At 41.7% G+C, this 9171-nt stretch overlaps 1 long non-coding RNA gene across 1 annotated transcript; it reads right to left on the bottom strand.

Annotated features, from left to right (window-relative positions):
* Positions 1–5253: 5253 nt before the first annotated feature.
* Positions 5254–7590, bottom strand: LOC114429321 (uncharacterized). Its single transcript, XR_003669672.1, has 3 exons — positions 7311–7590; positions 6601–6787; positions 5254–5582 (listed from the first exon to the last, which is right to left on the bottom strand). It is a non-coding gene; the product is annotated as an uncharacterized LOC114429321 (long non-coding RNA).
* Positions 7591–9171: the final 1581 nt, after the last annotated feature.

The raw sequence follows: 9171 nt of genomic DNA, 5'->3' as shown, positions 1-9171 counted from the left end.
CCTTCACTTCAAGTGCTGCTGCTGAGGAGGTGAGGATGAGGAGCAGCAGGATCATCTTCTCTGTGAGAGGACACAGAGGTGAAGAGTCATCAGGTTCAGTCAGACAGATGTGAGGGAAGCTGTCAAAGTTAAAACCATCAGTCACACTTTTTCCCAAACAGATCAAATTAAATCAAACTTTATTTATAGAGCACCTTTCATACAAAGTGTTGGAACACAAGGTGCTTTACAGAAGTAAAATAGGTTAAGACTCCCAGACACACACACACTTCTACTTGTATAAATGTAAAGGTCATTACAGCAAGGTTTGTAATGTGAGGAGACTCTGAGGAAATACAACCTAAAATAATGAAATAAGAAAAACCAAAGAAATCCATCAACTCAAACAAACAATAAAACAATAAGACTAGCACTAACAGACCTGTGCATAAATGAATAAAAACATGAATAAATCATTCATGAAATCTGGTGAGTTAAACCACATAATAAAATTATATCATAAATAGTATAGAACTAAGTAGCTATGAATGTAAGAGAGCAAAATGTCCTTGCTGTCCCTCCCACTTCCTGTGGGCAGCTACACAATCTGAAACTAGCTACTGTGCTACTGCAGGTTACTGCAGTTCATTGGACTTGTAGTTGTGCTTACACACCTCCCTGTGAGGGAGGTGTGTAAGCACAACTACAGCTGTGTCACTACAGGTTACCACTGTTCATGTCTGCCATTTCCCAGCTTGGGATAAATAAAGTATTTCTATTCTATGATGTTTTCTTCTATAACATTTCATCTTTCCAGAACAGTTACTTCAAATAAATGACTAAATAACCCGGTGATCAAACATAAAGACAGTTTAAACATAAAGACAGAAAGACAGGAGGACACACACAGAGAGTGACTGTCAGACCTGCTGATGGATCCTGCAGCCAGCCCCCAATAATCCATCAAACACATGCTGTTACAGACTGATGGAGCTGCTGACCAACACCTTCACTCACTGCTGACACTTCACCGAGAATCACCTTAACCCACAGTAACACACCGAGTCTTACTGCTGGCAAGTTTTCAGTCATACGTCTTAAATTCAAACACTTCTTCTGTGTAGCTCAATTATCCACACCAAATACTAACTCACGGACCAAGTGGTTGTCTTTTATCTTCTTTTCTTCTTGGTTGTAGTCTTCATTAAAGGCTTATTTCAAAAAGACATATTTCAAAAATGTGGTGATACGAATTACAGAAAACATTCATGGATAGGCAATAGTACACAGCCCACGGTCAAAAGCTATATGCCCTCCAGCTGCACACACGTCGGCTCCCTTTCGTTCTGAGCGGTCTGAAATTTATGGATCTCAGCCAATAGGAACTCAGCATTCACATTGCTGTCTCAGTTTTGGTATTTTCAATTAGAAGAGGCCTTAAATGTACCTAAACATACATCAGACATAATTACATTCAAAAATTATTAACCAAATGATTCACCTATAATCTGGCTCTAACTCTTACCTTCAGTCTGGGATAAATCCTCCAGAATCACTGCTCGTGGGCGCGGATCTGTTTTCACTGCTGTTGTTGTGACGCTGAAGCCGGCAGAGAAGTCTTCTGATTGGTTGGTCTCTCTGTGGGCGGGGTTTTAAACAGAACAAACATGGCGGCTCGGTTAAAAACTTTCTCTGATATCCTTGAAATAATTCAGTTAAACGAGTTTCTGAAAACATTTGAGGCGACAAATAAACCGTGAAGTTCATGAATGTGACTTTAATTTAGAACTTGATCACTTCCTGTACTGATTTACACCGAGCTGCTCAGGACCATGCTCAAAACAAGGAAAAGGACGTGCGAGGCCATGAGGTCGAAAACGGTCCGCCCTCACCTGCAGGTCCAGACCTGATAAACCAGACCTCTGTTCATGCATCAGGGACGTGGAGCACAACAGAAATCTTATCTTGTCTTGTCCTGACTGTTTGTATAGAAGTGTGAGAACAAGGTGTTTGTACAGAATGAGTTTAGCAGCTCAAACACATGTTGATGGAACAAAGACATGACAGGAGGGACAACATGGACCCACCAAGAGACACATGTGGACACATTCAGTCTTTTGTTTCTGATCTTACTACATTTCTGTACTAAAGTACAGACACTGTACCAAATAATGACTTGAGTGGAAGTTTTCTTTAAACATCATACTCAATAGAAGGATTAAAGTAGTCAGTATTTTTTGTACTCGAGTATTAAAAGTAATACTAGTCTCTTTACTTATGTAGATAGAAGGAATGGTGCAGAACATCAAACAGTCATAATAATCATAACGACAGTCAAACACCCACCAGGCTCTGTGGAGTCAAAATAAGTAATTCTCCTTTTGCACAAAGCTCTAATATTTATCAAAGAACAACTGTTTCCAGTCCATAGCTCACATTCACCATAACATACAGCCGTGCTGAACCTGATGACTCTTCACCTCTGTGTCCTCTCACAGAGAGAAGATGATCCTGCTGCTCCTCATCCTCACCTCCTCAGCAGCAGCACTTGAAGTGAAGGAGACACAGAGCTCCTATCAGGCAGAGGAGAACCACAACATCACACTGGAGTGGACGTTCCCCACAGACACTCAGACTAAGCCTGAGGACATTTATGTCCTCTGTGATCATATAACCAGACAGAAAGAATCAGTCCTGTATCGGGTCCATGCTGGTGTTGAGCTCTCAGAGTCTGTGGATGAAGGTTTTTCAGGAAGAGTCCAGAGTGACACAGACGCCCTCAGAGAAGGACGAATCAGACTTCATCTGTCCAGACTCAGGACTGAAGACTCTGGTCTGTATGTGTGTGATGTGAGGACAGCTTCTGGTCCTGGTTCTTCCAGCTGTGAGCTCACAGTCTCTGGTGAGTAAGTTAAAGCTGCTGTCTGCTGAGAACTGTCTGATTTCTGTTCTTCTAACTGTAACATATAATATTCTGTACAGACAGACAGCATCAGGTTCAATTCAAACAGTCCACATGTTCATTTAAACATCAACAAGTCTCAACTCACATTTTGTCCTTTACAGCAGCTGCTGCTCAGACACACACTGACAGACCAGCTCTGAGTCCAGCTCTGAGTCCACCAGCAGACACAGGAGGACGGACAGGACTCATCATTGGACTGACAGTAGGAGTTCTCCTGATGATCTTTGTAGTTTTATTTTGTGTGTTTAGAAAGAATCTGAAGTCTTGTGTCTCAGAACAACAACCCTCCACATACGATGCAGTTAGTGGTGAAACTAAGATACTAATTGAGTGATTAATAAGAAATGATCAACAGCACATAGTCCAGCTCTGAGTCCAGCAGCAGACAAAAGTGGGAGGCTTGCAACAGCAGTGTTACTGGTTCTCGGTGGTGTTTGTGGTCTGCTTTTGTTGCCTTTTTGTTTGGAAAAGATACATCTCATACAAACCATCTATCAGAACCGAAACAACTCTTTTCAAAAAGACTCGTTAGAGCTTCATTACACCTTGTTGTAATGTGGTTGTGTTGTTGTGTACGGATCAGTGAGCGGCTGTGACAGAGCTGGACTTTGTATCAGACTGATGCTGTGATGGAGGAGCTGAGAGGAGCCTGCAGGAGCTCATTCAAAGACACACAGCAGCAGTTCAAGCTGCTGGACTCTGATCCATCAAACTGATCGATCCTTAATCTGCTGAAGTTACTGATGACTTCTAAAACTCTTCTGAACATTTATGGATGTGGAGGGAACACGGACCTGGACTGAGGGGTGAAACGTCTGCTTCACCTTCAGCAGAATGGACTGCAGCAGCTCAGGTTTCTGTCAGCAGGTGGCGCCACAGAGTCGTTATTAAGAGACCTTCATCCGAACAGAACTTTAAAGCTCATCATTTATTATTTATTCTACTGTCAGACTGTTTTATTGGACTTTGATATTATTTTTAGTGAAACCTGTAAAACAGAATCAATAAAGTTTGTATTGATTAAATTATTTACACACTCTCTGTAATGTTGGTGCACACAGACTGTTGAAATGAAGGGATTATTGTTAATCTGTGATCATCCAAACATTAATCTGTTCACATACATGCTGAGAACTGTTGGCTCATCTGTCCTAAAATGAGGTGAGGTGTCACGTCTCTCCTGTGTGTGTGTGTCCAGAGCGCAGGGGGCGCCACCTTCCTCTGATCCAGAACAGGAAGTGAGCGTGTACTGAGAACCTGCTGCTCACAACAACACACAAACATCGTGTCTGTGTTTGTAGCACATTAGATATCCACACAGCTAGCAGCTACATTTAGCATTTAGCAGCTAACATCCAAGCTAAGTCATCTCTGTGATGCTAACTGTAGCTGCTAGCTGTGTAAATATCAGTTTGAACATCTGAGACTAAATGTGACTTTTTACAGCACACAGATGGAAGCAGGAAGTCAGATTAAACAGGAAGACACAGTTTGAACACACTGATGATTTTAATGCTGAAAAACAGCTGATCATCATAACTCCATGTGACAGGCAGCATCAGATCAGTTTGTACCGAGGCAAAGAAGAGTCCTATCCCACATCATGAATATCATGACATAATAAAACTCCAACAGGAGCTGTTACATATAAGACATAGAGGACGTCAACATTCAGACAACAAAGGGTTAAAGAGTGTGAATACTTGGCTGCTACAAGATAAACATCAGATCAGATCATTAATCAGCAAATGTAACTCTGTCAATAAATAACATATCTGTCTCAGTCTGTAATAAAGCTGAAACAACACACAGCATGGCCGACCTCTGGAAGAGCTGTGGACAGAGTCAGTCCATCACTCAGAGACAACGAACTACACAGTAACTCTGCTGTTGGTGCTGAATCTTTCTCTTTCTGTGTCTCATAACAAGAGAAACTGTTAGAGAAACAAAGACAAGTGCTGCTGCTGTCAGTCCAATGATGAGTCCTGTCCATCGTCCTCCTGTGTCTGCTGGTGGACTCAGAGCTGGACTCAGAGCTGGTCTGTCAGTGTGTGTCTGAGCAGCAGCTGCTGTAAAGGACAAAAATGTGAGTTGAGACTTGTTGATGTTTAAATGAACATGTGGACTGTTTGAATTGAACCTGATGCTGTCTGTCTGTACAGAATATTATATGTTACAGTTAGAAGAACAGAAATCAGACAGTTCTCAGCAGACAGCAGCTTTAACTTACTCACCAGAGACTGTGAGCTCACAGCTGGAAGAACCAGAACCAGAAGCTGTCCTCACATCACACACATACAGACCAGAGTCTTCAGTCCTGAGTCTGGACAGATGAAGTCTGATTCGTCCTTCTCTGAGGGTGTCTGTGTCACTCTGGACTCTTCCTGAAAAACCTTCATCCACAGACTCTGAGAGCTCAACACCAGCATGGACCCAATACAGGACTGAGGCTGTGAGGTTGGTTATATGATCACAGAGGACATAAATGTCCTCAGTCTTAGTCTGAGTGTCTGTGGGGAACGTCCACTCCAGTGTGATGTGGTGGTTCTCCTCTGCCTGATAGGAGCTCTGTGTCTCCTTCACTTCAAGTGCTGCTGCTGAGGAGGTGAGGATGAGGAGCAGCAGGATCATCTTCTCTCTGTGAGAGGACACAGAGGTGAAGAGTCATCAGGTTCAGTCAGTACGGCTACAACAACATCAATCTACAGTCTGACTGAAACTCACAGTCACACTCTGTGTCAGCTTTTACAGTCTGCACTGCTGCACACACACACCTCTGTCAGCAGGTGGCGCTGAAGGACACATGACTTTGTCTGCTCAATGTGAACTGATATGTGTTATGAGTGTTCAGAGCAATTAGCCTGCAGCTCTAAACACAGGGGTCCCTTGAGTATATATTTTTCTGGGTAATTGTACTTTTACTTAAGTACCAAGCTTCAGTACTTCCTCCACCACTGGTTCTACGTGTGCAGCAGAAAGCAGGACGCACTCAACATTGTCCACAACAAAATGTTGTGTGACGTCTGGAAGGAAGGAGACTGTACATTTACAAGACAAAATATATACAAATTCCTGATCGTGGCTACGTACAACAGCACAGCGACACAAATTCTCTTTATACACTTTTATACACAGTGGCGGTTCTACATTGAAGTACTCCCCGGGTGAGAACCACTCTGAGGAATAATAAATATTCATTCTCCACTTTTTATGTGTGTAGGAGTGGGAGAGAAGGAGCTCACATCGGATCAGCATATACTGATCACAGTATCGTCCACTGTGCAGCAGCAAACCGGTTAGGTTAGGCTACTTATAAACAGTTCATTGTTTATTATAGCAATAAAATGTATCGCGTTATAATGAGATACGTTTTGACGTCATAACGAGACAATATGTCGTTATAACGTGATAGCATTTGACGTTATAACGAGATAGTGATCAAATGTTTTTTTTTCTAATGTGGCAGTTCAGCGCTTCCGTAGTGATGTATTAACAAGTGTATGATTCAAATATTGAAGCAGGAAGGTTATCAACACTGTTTTCTTATCATTAGCGCCCCCGCCCTCCTTCCGGTCAGTATTTTTTTTTCTTACAATGGCCCTAATACTGCTCTTCATCACACACACCAACAACAGTAACAACACAATGGATCTTACCTTATGTCTCTGTACAGCTGTGTTTACTCAAGTCGTTCAGAACGTCATTCTGAAACAGACAAGTTGTCTGGAAAACAAGCTCAGCTCATTTCCTTGGAAACTACTACACACGTTTCTCGGTAACTCCTGATGACTCTCCTGTCTCTGATTGGCTGGTTTTACTGTGCGTGATCTGCCTGATCTCAATCTGAGTGGAAAAAAATCAGCCAAAGTCAGAAAGATTCATTGTGTTAATGTTTTATTGATCAACTCATTTAATTTTATAAAAAAAAAAATCCATGATTAGAGTTTGATTCCTGTAAACTGCACCTGGTTTTTATCTGACAGTGGGTCCAACTTTTGCATTTTGCTTTGTAGGTTTGAGCACAGAGAGCGGGGAAGGAGCAAATTTCTACCATGTGATTGAATGGGCATTATTTTATTTTTTTTAATTTAAATAACGTTATGTTTCAAAACTGAGGTTAATTTGTGTTAAAGATAATAAAAGTGAACACTGTTCAGCAATGTTCTGTTCAGATGTCATTTCCAACACACGCTGTCCTTTCCACCATGCAACAACACGTATTTTTACATAAAATTCATAACAACACAGTTATTTTTTCTGCCTGTGGATGTAACAAAGTGTCACTCAATGCACGCTGACAAAATAGACATGACTGTGGACATCACAGGGGAAAGACATGCTTGTTAATGAAGAACAAAAACTATACCGCAGGGTTTTCATTTGTCGTAAGAATCCATGTGCCAAAGAGCATTGGGTCCTTTGGTGTTGTACTGCCGGTGTGTCGGATTAACTGGTGCCCGAATTAACTGGTGACCGAGTTGGTGCGATACAGATGTAACGTGGGCGTGTCTCTGTAGGACCCGTTTCTGTTCAAACCAGGAAGTAAACATCGGGAGTTCTTCTTCCATAAAATTCTATTTTTACTCGTTTTAGGAGTAACAATGAACGTGACGATGTCGGTCAGCATGTAACAGCATGTTCAGCGTCCTCAGCTGTGTGGAAAATAAATATATTATGAAGCCAAATATAAAAAAGAAAACGCGGTCACATCTGGAACCACTGGAGGTTTGTTAACAGGGTCAGTAGAGACCATACATAGAACCTGCTAGTTATGGTCGGGTAGATTTTCTATGGCCGTGATTGTTGATTCCTGACCCCCAGGAAAATAATCTTGCAATATACTTGAATAATAGTCCTGATTGTGTCTGTTATTAGAAGACAGAATCCACGCATCTTCTGTGGATGTGGGCTGTCACAGTTTAACCTGGCTGTGGAGGTGTGGACCACGGCGCTGCGTGGGATTCAGCCAACATTCATTGGGTCATATCAGTGCTGTACTGTTTATTTTTATGTGTAGGTTACACCACAAATCAACAGTGTCACTACACAAACGCTGCTGATAATGTTAACAATATATTTAACCATGAACCTGCATTCTAAGCAGTATTGTCTGTATCGGATTATTTGGTGCCGCAGTATTTTGAACAGGCAGATGCGCGGACACCAAACACCTCTGTTGACACCGCTAAACTTTTTGTTGTAATAAAAACTCATATTGTTGCTTTGCTGGTCACATTTAAACAGATGAACAGCAATAAATGAAAACGTTTATCAGATGGGGCTACACTCATAATGCTCAGCTCAAGAAGCGATGACGTACGCAGCGATAATGTGCGAGCGTCTTCGCCCAGGTTAACTGGTGACTGTCGCACCTGGCGTCTTGACGGGTGAGAAGCAGCTTGTGTTCCTACATGAACAGTGTGATCATTCAGTAACTCTCTGATAGCATTCACCAGTTATCTTAGAGTGTGTTTCTGAGGTCACCAATGAGTTCAATACTTTTACTAATAAACCATGTTTGTTTAGCCCTAAAATGGGCCCTGGAAGGAAAGTGTACTCCAATACAGCAGAAGAAGTTGGTTCTGAAGAAGGTGGGGCTTTGTTATCCGTACAAAGAAATACAGAAACACCTGAAAAATCCGGAGCACCTTGGAGCTGTTACCTGACCATCCCCTGCAGAGTTTAAAAATTGAAAAGTCTCACAGATCAGACCGAAACTCAGAAAAATGTGTTGACGTCACTTGACATGGTAAAGTTAAAATAAATAAGTAAATCAGATTTTGACTCTAGCCTAAATGCTAAATAAAAAGTTCCATGATATCATTTATTAGTGGGCCAATGCACTGCAATAGGACGTAATGCAAAGCCGCATGCGGCTCTTTCATCCCTCTGTGGCTCATGCAGCTCATGTTTGAAAAGAAGGAAAAAACAAAGAAAAATAACCATGTGAATAAATAATGGCCTCTAATTTAAATGTATTGTATTTATTAATGGTGTTTTTGTCATAGTGTTGTTGTTTCTTTGGAGATTGAGATGCTCTCATGATATTAACATAAAACGTTTAATATTCTGTCAAACAGTTTTATCTGAGGGGTTTGTGGCTTTATTCGGTGAGAAAAGGCCCAATGGTTCTTTTCATGCTGAAGGTTTCTGACCCCTGCGTTCGGTGCTCGAGTCATCACAGCGGTCACAGCATGGACCTTCCTCCATTAACACACATGAAATAC

The sequence above is a fragment of the Parambassis ranga genome, unplaced genomic scaffold (genome assembly GCF_900634625.1).
Source record: "Parambassis ranga unplaced genomic scaffold, fParRan2.1 scaffold_101_arrow_ctg1, whole genome shotgun sequence".
NCBI classification, from domain to species: Eukaryota; Metazoa; Chordata; class Actinopteri; family Ambassidae; genus Parambassis; species Parambassis ranga.
The sequence above is the reverse complement of the archived record's forward strand: the minus strand, read 5'-3'. Positions and strand labels throughout refer to the sequence as shown.